The following is a 12587-nucleotide window of genomic DNA, read 5'->3' as shown; positions in this document are numbered from 1 at the left end:
CTAGGGATAGGAATTGTTTCACAAACCCACTCTTTTCTACAACCAGGTGGGTCAAAATCCTTTTGGCATAGTGTTAATGAAAAACATATCTCATATGTTATGCATTACACAATTGGCATCTACACAATAGAGACATGGTCCACCCTTCTCCTTCTTTCTTCCACCTTCCTTTAGAGAATTAAGAATTGGCTACAGCCAAAAGCTGGATACTGTGTGTTATATCAGTTCCTGCAGGGGCATCTCTAAACCATTGCCTAGGATATTAGTCGGTCTTTGCCTGCTGGTCTACATAAACACCTACTTGTTCTTTCGTCAAGCACCTCAGTGTTACCTCACATTCTCTTTTATATTTTTATATATTTTCTTAGTATCTTTTTCCTTAAATATAAAATTATACTTTGGGTTATTTCTGTAATGTTTTAAATTTGAATCCATCATATCAGCCCAGTCAATAACAACATCTAGATCCCCTCTTTTAAAAAAAAATTGGCTAACAGGTTGTGGAGATTCAGTGAGTCCAAATCTAATGAGGGAGTCTGGCAGGTTCGAGACTCAGTAAAGAGTTGCAATTTCTAAAGCAAGGTTTAAAATAACTATCTGTACACAATTATTTATTTTTTATCTTTACCTCTTTTTAAAATTATTTTATTGTTGTTCAATTACAATTGTCTGCATTTTCTCCCCACCACTCCTCCCGACCCCAGCCAAACCCACCTCCCTACCTTGCTCCCACCCGCCCCTTGGTTTTGTCCATGTGTGCTTTATAGTAGTTCCTGAAAACCCTTCTCCCCATCTTCAGGGTGATAAACTATTAATGTGCTTTCACCATTTATTTGAGATTCAAAATATCAAGACTTTTAGAGGATAAAGTTCAACAGAACTCACTTATTAAGTACACTCTTTGTTCTTGACTTCATAACTGGTAGATTATTATTATGAAAATCTACCAAATGATTGCTATATATTTCCTCCCATATCAGTCTTTGATATTTCCTTATTAAAGGTATTTTATCAGTTAAATCCCAAATTTCTTAAGTCCATGTCAATCAAACAGTGTTCCAAGGACCAAAAGGGAATCTTGAAGAATCTGCATTTGCTTTTATTTCTTTTTTATTACATAAATATTTACTCAGTATTTTTCTGAATCTTCCTCATCCTTTCAGTATAGGCAATACATTGAGAGTCTGTTCCAAATATTCTTTCCTACCATGTAAATGTTGAAGCATATTTTCCAATGAAGTCCATGTGGTGAAAATCATGATGCCAAGAACCAGCATAAAAAGGGACGAGATTGAAAGGGTTGAAAGGAAAGGGTTGTCAAGGAACATGTATAAAGGACCCACGGACAACGTCAAAAAGGGTTAGGGTTGAGGGTGGGAGGCAGGGTGGGTGGGGCAGGGGAAAGTGGTGGCAGGAAAATGGAGACAACTGTACTTGAACAACAATACAAAATTTAACAAATAAAACATTGAGAGGAATATTATAACCATTGTGGACACCAATATTTTCCAGCAAACAAATGGTCACCCATGCCCAAGGAAGAACTACATGATTACATAAAAGAATGATTCCAATGGAAATTTCAGTTCCAAGAACTAGGGTTTCCAGGGGATGTGCATATTTGGCTTCCACCCCAAAGGGAGCCTGAAACTCGTGATGAACGTTATTAATGTATTTACATTCTTTGGGTGGTGTAAGAGCCCATGTAAGAAATAGTGCCAGGTATCCTCAGTCTCTGCACAACCCAAGCATCTTGTGGAAACCATATACCAGCTTGGCATACTCTCCCAACCATAAAAAATATTGAAATACTCTGTAAAATAATAAGTTCTACAAATCAAAGGAAGCTTGATACAAAAGTCATGAAAAAGAAGTACTTTAAAGCATTTCCATTGGTTTTCCCATGTTTCTGTTTATCTTTTTGAATTTTGCACTTTTTCATGTAAGGTATAAATTGAAACAAAAACCCAGATAAACAGAACAAGAAATGAAGGGCCTCGTGAACTATCAAGGATCTCCACATTGCAATCTGCAACTCTGTATAATTGTCCAAATTATTGTTTCAAGCATTTTGAAATGGTTCTTGCAGAGGATTTCCAGGTAAAAGTGAATCTACAGAGTCCACAGCCAAGGACACTGAATGAAAGATGCTGACACTTTTACTTGTTGCCCTTTTTCAAATCTCTGCACACAGCCTTATAATTCTGGACACTGACACAGAGACTGCCACTCACCGCCACCCAAATTTGGCCAGATGTCACGACCCAGGAACCTGCTCCTTTCAGCTAAGATGCTTGTGCTTTTAAAAGAAGCCTATATGATATCCAAGCTTGCAAATGTTACATCTAGCTAATTTAACAAACCAAACATCTTTTTGGGGGGCCAATAAAGTAGAAAATGCACACTCTGTACAGATATTCCAGATTTTCTTGGTACTTACATATGTATTTGAATAGTTAAGGTTCTGCAAGATAGATTCTAGAGGAGGACATCTGAATAACAATACAATTATCAAAACTAACCCAATTTTAGGAAGCACTGCCTACTAGAAAAGCAACTCCACACCAGAGCATTAATATTCTGAGCACTCTTATAAGAAAATTCTATTATAAGTTAAAAACCATGACATCAATCTCCAAGATATAGTCCAAGTTCTTCACTCACCAAGGAATTTTGCTGTATCAAACATTGTAACATATAATTTAGCCATGATCTGGGGTCCACCAATGCTTTTCATTTGTTTGTCATGGCATTTAACACCATTGGGTATGTGTGAGGAGATGGTATGCCCTGTCCGAACATACACATGGAATCAACGGAAGCTATCTGTCTGCCCTGTCAGGTATGTACTTAACACAGAACATTGCAGGGGTACACCACTCCACAGATTCCTTTCCTCAATGAGTTAATTCTGTCTCAGTCTTGGCCTTTCATGTTTCCTCTTCTCTCTAGTGTAAGGTAAACTCCTTTTACATTATTAGCATAAATTTTTATGGGCTTTTTAAATGTGTGTGCAATTTTGTTCAAATGTACATCTTTTTCCTCTTCCAAAATGCTAAGAGATTCATTTTTGGTCTCTTGAAAGCCTGAATGAATTCTTGGACTAAGTCAGTCTAATCATACTGCCACTTCTAAATACTGGCTACAGCACCAAACACATTTGTGCTTGTGGAACGTGTCCTGGGGTGATTGGTCAGATCCATTTTGGGTGTTGGCTTGGTTCCTCACATAGCACCTTGAGAAAGGTCCATATTTCTTAGGAAAAAAATATTCTCTTCATAACCATCTATTCTCAAACAGTTATGAGTTTCATTTATATTCTGAAAAAGAGTGATTGGTTTACCTGTTGTGAACCATTGCACTAAGGGTACAGAGCATAATGCTGAAACATTTGTCCATCCAAACTTTCTTTGAGCATCTGTGTTCAGGGATGAGGATACACAGATGAAAAGCATGTATTTTCTCTTGTCTGAGTGCTAAAATCTACTGGAAGAGACAGATATAGAAACAGATAGTTATGGCACCATATAATAAGTGCTAGAAGGGTATGTGAATACAGTGATATAGAACCCAAAGGAGGGGAAGATTTTTGTGTATGTGTAAATGTTGTTATTTCCCCCCATTGCTTGCATTGCTTTTAAGAAGCCTCATGAGACAGAGACAAAACAAAGAATTTTTAAATATGCATCTGGAGATACCACACGGGGATGAGGGCTTCATTGTATTGGGATTGAATGAGGTGCTGATTATGTAAGTATCATTACCTGCCTGTGTTGAGCTTTGACTATTTCTAGCACATTGCTAAGAACGAAGGCTTCTCAGTGGAGTGCCAAGGAAACTGTTGGAGGTTGCCAGTCATTTTACAGAAATGCCACAGAACACTGCATGCCAGATGGCTACTGATGAAAGTGATGAAGGTTCATGCTTGGAAATGAAGTCCAATTCCATATTTGGTCCTCGTTTCCTTCTTTCTCTTTTGAATGCATGAGAGAACACAAACTCAGCCTTATTCCACTCCTGCCCTACAAAATACCCATTATCCTTTCTCCTTTTAATAAGGTCCTAGAGAAATGGAGTCAAGTTAAATCCGCTTTATTCCCAAAGCCTCAGAGGCCCCAGAGCCCTGCCTTTCTCTGAGCCAGGCGCTTTCTCTTTTTACCTCTGCTTATTCATGACTGCCAGACCCAACTGTCAATGAAACCCTCAGAAGGTGGCCTGCCAAGGACTAAAGTTTCTGTGAGGTAGTTTTTCCCATCTCAACACCTCATTCAAGGGGGAGAAGAAATGCCTGCTGGAAATGCTTCACAATGGTTCTATTTTGTGGGAGAAGTGTCCTTTGTCTCTTCTGAGGATCCACCGCCTCAATGCCTGGCCACTCTTTCCTTGTCTTACTAGTCTAGTGTGTGACAGTAGAGCTAACTGCTTCTTCCTCACTCCTAATGTCCTAGGTGGAGGGGGATCCACTGGGGTCACAATAATGATCTTTCTCCCCTACTTTTCTCACTCTACCCCAGCAAAGTGAAGGGGTAATGGGAAAGGTAAATTGAGACTTCTTCTCCTAGCATCTTATTTCTTTCACACTAGTGGCCAAGTCACCACTCTTCCTCTATGTCGGCACTTGGGTGGGCAAGTCTGGGTTCATCATTGGTAGGCCAAATTACCTAAAGTCATACAACTGCCATTCAAACTAAGGTTTCATCAGAACAAAGGTGACCTTTTGGTGCTTTATCTGTTAATTGGTCCTCTCCAGGACCCCCTGCAGGTGAGAAGTAGTGATTACATTGAATTCTGGTCTTTGGCCTTGAGGTACAATAGGCCTCAATAAAAGGAAGGGAAATTGCAGCACACTTCCTAGTCTACCTTGAGGCCTTATAAGAAAGCCCTGAGATGGGGCAGAACAAGTTAGGAAAACTACTTTTGATGGCTTTAGTTCCATTCTTGTCCTTTAAGGTAGGTTAAAAAAAATAAATAAACAAACAAGCATTCTCACATCTGAGTATTCTTACATAATAGCTTTGAGTCTCCCCCTTCCTTTCATATACTATGTCTCCTAACTACATCCACAAAAAGCCTTTGTAAAGCTTTCTAAGAGGGGTTCCCTGGTCTGTGACAGCCAGAGTGATATGTCCCTCCTCTAGTTTTCCACTGTACTTGGTCTAATAACATGTGAATGGATGGATGGATGGATGGATGGATGGATGGATGGATGGATGGATGGAAGGATGAATAAAATAATGGCTTTTAAAAATAAAATATCTCTTGCTTGTACATCTGTGAAAGAGCTTTCCCTGATCTTCATCAGGGTCTTTGCTCTTCTTTTACTATAAGGTCCATTGAAATGCCTCAGGAACAGCAGGAGCCAGAAACTCTTAATTCAATAGCCTAATCAAAAAGTACGATCTACTGTAGCAACTATACATGGTGTCAGATGGGTACTATATTTATCAGGATGATCACTTGGTAAGTTATAAAATGCCTAATCATTGAATTGTATACCTGAAACTAATACATTGTATGTCAACTGTAATTGATAAATAAAAATTTCAAAATATTTATTGTATGAAGATCAAGGAAGTTCAGAATATGCAACTTGACTTTTTATCACACTGGACTCTGCATTAATTTGAACTTTGGGGTCAGAATAAGGTCTATAATATTTAGGCTTAGAGTATTTTCATTCAAGCCAGACAACAAGACTGTTCAACCTGAGACCACATCTCTGCCGGCACAGGATGGTGAGGCAGAGGGCAGAGTTCCAGACAATTTGGAGGAACAGAGACTGAGCTTGGCTAGAAAAGACTTGAGAAAAGCAATTTTGATGCCTGGATAATCACCCCTGTTGCTTACAAACCATGCCAATGGAAACCTGTCCCAGGGGTTCCAAGCTTAGAAAGTAAAGTGATTGAAGCTTAATCCAGAATGAGGATAGTGAAGCAATTAAGCAGGGGGAAAAGTGGGGCCTTTGCCTGGAGCAACTTCTGTTCCATCAATTGAAAGAATTTACTTGCCCTCAAAGGAAGGTAATTTTAGCACTTGGCACCAGAATTCTCAATATATGAGCTTTGCAGTCTTCTTTGATCTGCACTTACTAGTACCTGCATTATCAGGCAGTAACTAAGGGAAGAAACATGTTCTGTAGCTGAACTTGACCCAAGGGCTATGATAAGCTCTAAGTGTTGCAGCTCCTATGCAGTTAGCCTATTTTATGTACAGGTTTTCCCATCAGAGCTCCCTTCCAAAAATCCAGTTGAAAAAGAATTTAGTCATCTCTCAGGCCAGACTACACCTCTGTCTATGCTGTAGGGAAATTTTTGCTTCCTACATCTTTTATCCCCTAGCCCTGCAGTGATGGCCCCAATACTGCAGTGCCACCCCCCAAAATTCTTGGGTTGGATAGAGAGGGACTTTGAGTTCAGGAAGTACTAAACTCAAATCTGTTGTGTGATTCACAGAAGTAATTTGACTTCTGAATTTCTTCACCTAAAAAATGGAAGTAGCAAGACATAATCTCATAGATTTGTTATGATGACCAAATGAAACATTTTATGCCAGGGATCAAAACAGTGACTAGAATGTAGAAATTCTAGAATAAGCAATCACTTTCTCCCCAATCCTCTCCCCCAAGCAAGACTTAGTGAGCTGTTCTAGACTAGGGGTTCCATTTCAGTGTGCGTTAGTGAAAGCCAACTGTTAAATTTTCAGGAATTTTGTGAGCCAGTTGATATCATGCTGGGAGTTTGAGATGGTGGGAGTATTCATATCACAGAAATCAGTAGACACTGTAAACCATGGCTTGCACCCATCCACCCTGAGATCTGGCTTTTCAGCACACTACACGTGTTTCTCAAGGAGTGATCCCTGAAACACCAGCAACGATGTACTTGAAACCTTTTAGAATTGCAAATTACCAGTCATATTCCCAGCCTGGAGCCCTGATGAATCACAAACTCTAGAGATAGGGGTCCAGAAATCCATGTTCTAAACAAGCCCTCTTAGTGAGTGTTTCACCTGGTGTGTAGCAGAGAGATCAGTGTGGCTGGAGTGAAGTAAGCAACAGAGAGACTGGTAAGAGAAGATGGGGTGGTGGTGGGATGCAGGTCACAGAGAGGCACAGACCAGTACATGGATTTTGACTTGTGTTCTAAGTGGTAAGAAAACACTAAAGGGTTTTGAGCAGAAGAACATAAAATCTTTTAAATTTCATTGAAATGGATCACTGTAACTGCTGTGCTGAGAATAGGGACAAGGGTGATAAGAGGAGACAGTGTCTTGGATCAGGATGATAGAAATATACATGATGAAACGGCTGGCTTCCAGATATATTTTGGAGATAGAGCCAATAGGATTTGGTGTTGGTGATTTTGACATAAGAGACTGAGGGAAAGAGTCAAAGATGACTCAAAACTTCTTTAGCCAGGGAAACTGGAAAGACGGATTTTTTTTTTAAGATACAGAAAGGATAGGCCAATGGAAGATGGAAGAATGGTGATTAAGAGAGCAGTCTACTTGGAACATGAGCTTAAGAGGTCTGTTTAGACATCAAGAGGGACTGTCAAGGACACCATTAGAAATGAGTTCAGAGGTTGAGCTGAGGATTTAACTTTGGAAGTCATCACCTTCCAGATGGCACTTGATGAGCTGGGATAACATAGTGACCACAGATGGAGAGAATGCAGATGAGTCCTGGCCCTGGGAAGGGTAGAAGTCTGGAAGATAGATGTAAAAGAACTAGCAAAGGACACAGAGTAGGAGCATTCATTGAATTTTAGTTCAATACAAGTTATGGAAACCCCCAGAGAGTTGAAATAATACATTGCAAATACAACTTGTAAAGCTATACAACTTTACTTGATCTTTCTCAGCCTCCTATATGTCCTTTCTTAAACAGCAATGAGTAACACAGTCTTCCATCACATCCAGTTTTCTAGGTTAAGGCAGTGTTGAGTTACACGTGAAGGGTGACCCACTAAGACAGGTTGCTCTTCTTAACTCACTAAGATCTCAAAGGACTCATTTCTCCCAAGAGTCATTACCACAAGTTAATCACAGGCAGCAGCCAATTCAGCAGACCAGTCTGAATCTATGCCCATATTTGTGAATGTTTTGCTTTATCAAAGCGGAACATGTAATTATCTTAAAAATATAATTCTCCTCTTTAACATAAGCTGGAACAGGCAAACCTCCTTAAACCCTGAGTGCTTTTGCAAGAACAGTTTATTCGATTGCCTTTTTAAGCTTTTAAAAGTCTCTGACTCATTTGAGCAAGTGGGAAAAAAGACAAAATATCGATATCTCACTGGAAAAATATTGTGATTATTGGCACTGAAACAAAAATAACACTATGATAAAGGCATTGTGTTCCCCAAATCAAGTGTATCTCTCATCTTCTTCTTAAGAAATCTTTATACATTGGGGACTTTATGAGTTGTGAATGTCTGTAACCCATACAATATGGCCTTGAACAAGTTCTTTTCTCTGATCATTAGTTATTTCCTGGGGAAAATGGGGATAGAACTACCTACACGATATGTATGTAGGAATCACCCCAAACAGTGCCTGATACTACACTCCCTTCCACTGTCCTTAAAGGCAGCCACAAGCAGCTGAAATGGCCATTTCACATTTGAAAGAACTGCTGCCACAATCTGTCCTATCCCATCCCTACCTCACAGTCCCTCTCCAATTGCCAATATAAAGCAATACAACATGTACTTAGGATGATTTTTGCCAAAACAGGACATTTTGACTTTGTCATTTATTTGTAGAGAGTATTAAGACATAGTCTTATCAAACAGTTATGACTAAAATGTAAAATGAATTTTTAAAAAATTACAAAGTAATTGTAAAGCAGATATCACTTATCTACTACATCCATCACCTTCACCTCATCCCTGAAGCCATTCCTCAAGAGATAGAGTAGGAATGTCTATTTGCCACATTATTTGAGTTTCTCTAAACTGAATATTTAGTGCTTATTTTTGCAAACTAGTCAAAATATATGAGTCAAAAAGCATCTTGTAGTGAATACATACCATTATAGCATTGTAGTGAATACATACCATCTTGTAGTGAATACATACCATTATAGCATTGTACATTTATCCAAACCCATAGAATGTATAACACTGAGACTAAACCCTAATGTGAACTGTGGACTTTGGGTGATAGCGATGTGCCAATGTAGGCTCTCCAATTGTAACAAAAACACCCCTCTGGTGAGAGATGTTGATAATGGGGAGGCCATGCCTGTGTGGGGGCAGGGCACATATATGGGAAATCAGTACCTTCCTCTTAATTTTGTTGTGAACCTAAAAACTATTCTAAAAATAATATTTTTTAATTTAAAAGCAAAACTAAGTTACATTAAAAAAACATAATTTTTTAGTCATCTTGAAGTACCATGTACCCACCTTTGTGGTTAATATGGAGGTGAAGTAATATCTGAGGAAAGAGTTTTCAAATAGTGAGACAAGCAGAAGGAAGCAGTGTTGCTGAAGATAAAAGCCAGAGGAATGACCTCCTCAGGGATGAGGGTCTGAGTGAGAGCCTTTCGCCCACAGGTAGGACTTGGTATGCAAATCACTTTAAATGTAGTTTCCCAAAGTAGCTAGTTCCCCCAAATGTTAGAATTTCCCAAGGGAAGCCTTCTAACCTACTTTGCTCTGTCTCCATCTAGAAACTCTGTTAAAGATGAAAAATATCATAAGAAACAACAAGCAACAGGGCAGTTTTCATCAGTCTTCTGGGAGAATGCATTCAAAGTGACCCAGATTTCACCAGCTCTGAAGGAGATTCAGAGGATTGTTTCTTGACTACTCCTCTTCCTTGAAGCTCTCCCTCCTTAGTGTCAGTACCATAGGTTCTCCTGGAGTCTCTCCTGCTTTTCTGACAGGCCCTTCTCTGTTTCCCCAGTGAGCTCTTCTGACTGCACCTACCTCTAAAACACAAGGGCACCTCTGTTTTTCTCACATTACCTATTGCGGTTCCCCTCCCAGTCACAAAGAGGCACCTGGTTTCTCATCTGTGCTGGGGTTTCAGGAGATGGTGCTGTACTCAGGAAGGGAAAAGACGTGGTTTGAAAAATTGGAACAAATGGGTAGCAGAGTTGAATGTGGCATGGGAGGGGGGTTGCCTTAACTATAAATTACAGAGAAGATCAAGAGCTAGCTTTTCTGTTGCTCTGACTCAGTTACCATGTATATACCAAGGAATCCCAAAATCTATATCTCAATATTTCTCATGAGCTTCACAACCTTATATCTCCACCTGAGTACTCTACAGGGAACTCAAACTTAAACTGCCTAAAATCACATTCTTCTTCTTCTTTAAAATCACATTTAAACCTACTTATTCTGTTTTCTTTTGGGAGGACTGCCACGTGTCTAGTTATCCAAGCTAGAAGCCTATTCCCAATCTCTCCCATTCCTTTTCCTCAAATCAATCATAAATCTTATAAATCCTGCATTCCAAATATTTTTTGATTCATCCCACCTTTCCACCATTAAATCAAAACAGCACAGAGTTCAATAAACTGCCCTGCTCTGGCCCAGGGTAGCCCTAGTGAGAAAATCAAGAATACATAGGTTGCTCATGCCATGCAAGGAAAGCTCAAGAGACCCATCACCTTTCCGGTCACAGACATTTTCCACTACCAGCAATTAATTTATTCCCCTGCAGGAGAGTGCTAGGCATTTTTTAATTTACCTTGACATCTAACATTCTCCTTAACCTCCAGTTTCTCTGTTGGCATGTAGTCGACTCTTGAAATTTCTGACACTTAGATCTTTGCTAGGCCAATGCCATGATCATCTGCTAGCTACAGTAAAGGGGTCCACTGAGAGTCAGAATGATACTGCAGCCTCATGTGCACATGCAGAGGTATCTAACACTAAGGACAGACATGTGCCCTAGAAGGCCACTGTCACAGAAGAGATGTGCATATAAATAAGGTCAGAAGCTGGAAAAGGTTATTAGCCATTTCCTAATTGTATTAAGAACCTAGGAGTTCAGTTCCTATTTGAGTTTCCTGGAAAAATAAAAAAAATATAGAACTGGGGGTAAGCAGGGTTCAGGAAAAAGGAAGGGCACAGCGTAGGTACATCCCCATCTCAATCAACAGAAAGGAAACCAGGGAAGTATTGTCAGTTCTCATGGAGCTGACAGCATTTCATGGTATTGAATTACTCTGTAGAGAGTTAATGAGAATCTACTCTGGCTAGGCAGTAGGGATATATAAATAGAGCTGCAAATAAGATAACTATGATTATTGTCTTCAACAAGTTCACAGTATAGAGGGAGATGAACACAAGGGAACAAGCCCCTACAGAGCAATGTTATTAGAATTGTCACGAATGTGGTAGGGGACAGTGGGAAGGAACATGAATGTGTGAAGTGGGCAGAGAAACAGATTTAAGAGAAAGGGAAGAAAATCTTGCTGTGGAAAGAATATCTAGTTGATACCAGAAGGTGAATAAGAGTTAGGTTGCAGCAAGGGAATGAAGATGGTAGAGAGGGTTTGTATGTGCAAAGACCTAAAGATGAGAAATGGCCTGGTTCATTAACACTTCCAAGAGAAGTCCAGTGTGCCTTGTATAGAATTCAGGCAGGAGACCAGAAAGACAAAGTTTGGGTGTTGAAAGCTCTTACTAGCCACATGAAGAAATTTAGATGTTATCTTGTTTTGTCTTAGAAATATCACTCTGCAGTGGGAAGAATAGATTACAATGGGAGAAGACTGGAGGAAAGGCTATTTATTAGGACGCTTATTGCAATAATTTGAAAATTTATGTTGGCTTATAGTAGGGAAAAACAGTGGCTGTGTTCAAAAAATATTTACAATTAAAATCAATAAGAATTGATGATTACATGTGAAGGTTGAGGGTAAAAGGAAATTAAGGTTAACTCCAGGTATTTGACATTAGTGATTTATTGGGTGAGAATGACATTTGTTAAGATAGGAAAATAGAAGAAGCAAGTTTAGGGAATGGGAACAAAGAGGGATAATAAGCTGAGTTCCCAATCTGTTAAATTCTATATTTTTACAGAATATTCAAGTGGAAGCATGCAGCTGGCAAATAAGTACAGAAATCAGAAAATAAATGTGGACAAGAGGTAATGCTCAGAGAGCCAATAGCATGTAATAGTGCATGGGGGCAGGTGACATGCACCGTGCAGGAGATGAAAGCTGCGACTCAGACTCTAAGGCAGGGCCCAGGACTCGTCCCTGCAGAGGCAGCTGAGAAGATGCCCACACAGGAAGAAGGAGAACTGCTGTGGCCTGGCGAGCAGAACCTTTTCAGAAGGAAGGACTTTGCAATAATATGCTGCCGTTATCAAAAACTGAATTTATACATGCCAATATGTGAAGATGTTCAAAATATGTTACATAGAAAAAGCTGGCGGTTGAAGAGCAATATGTGTGGTGGGATCACATTGAATTTTTTTCATGGTGAATCTGAACTGAGTACCCCTAGGACACAAGGACTATCAGAAAGAAGTCTTTAAGAACGTGAGGCTGGAAAATCACAGGTGAAGAAGGGGAATGTAAGTTACCACTTTGTGTACCCCCCAGTACCGATGGAATATCT

General features: G+C 39.6%; 1 pseudogene; it reads right to left on the bottom strand.

Annotated features, from left to right (window-relative positions):
• Positions 1-1125: 1125 nt before the first annotated feature.
• Positions 1126-3357, bottom strand: LOC119053305 (methylsterol monooxygenase 1-like; annotated as a pseudogene).
• Between the last annotated feature and the right edge of the window lie 9230 nt (positions 3358-12587).

This window comes from Artibeus jamaicensis, unplaced genomic scaffold (assembly GCF_021234435.1).
Source record: "Artibeus jamaicensis isolate MK-2021 breed Jamaican fruit bat unplaced genomic scaffold, CSHL_Jam_final scaffold_369, whole genome shotgun sequence".
NCBI lineage: Eukaryota > Metazoa > Chordata > Mammalia > Chiroptera > Phyllostomidae > Artibeus > Artibeus jamaicensis.
The sequence above is the reverse complement of the archived record's forward strand: the minus strand, read 5'-3'. Positions and strand labels throughout refer to the sequence as shown.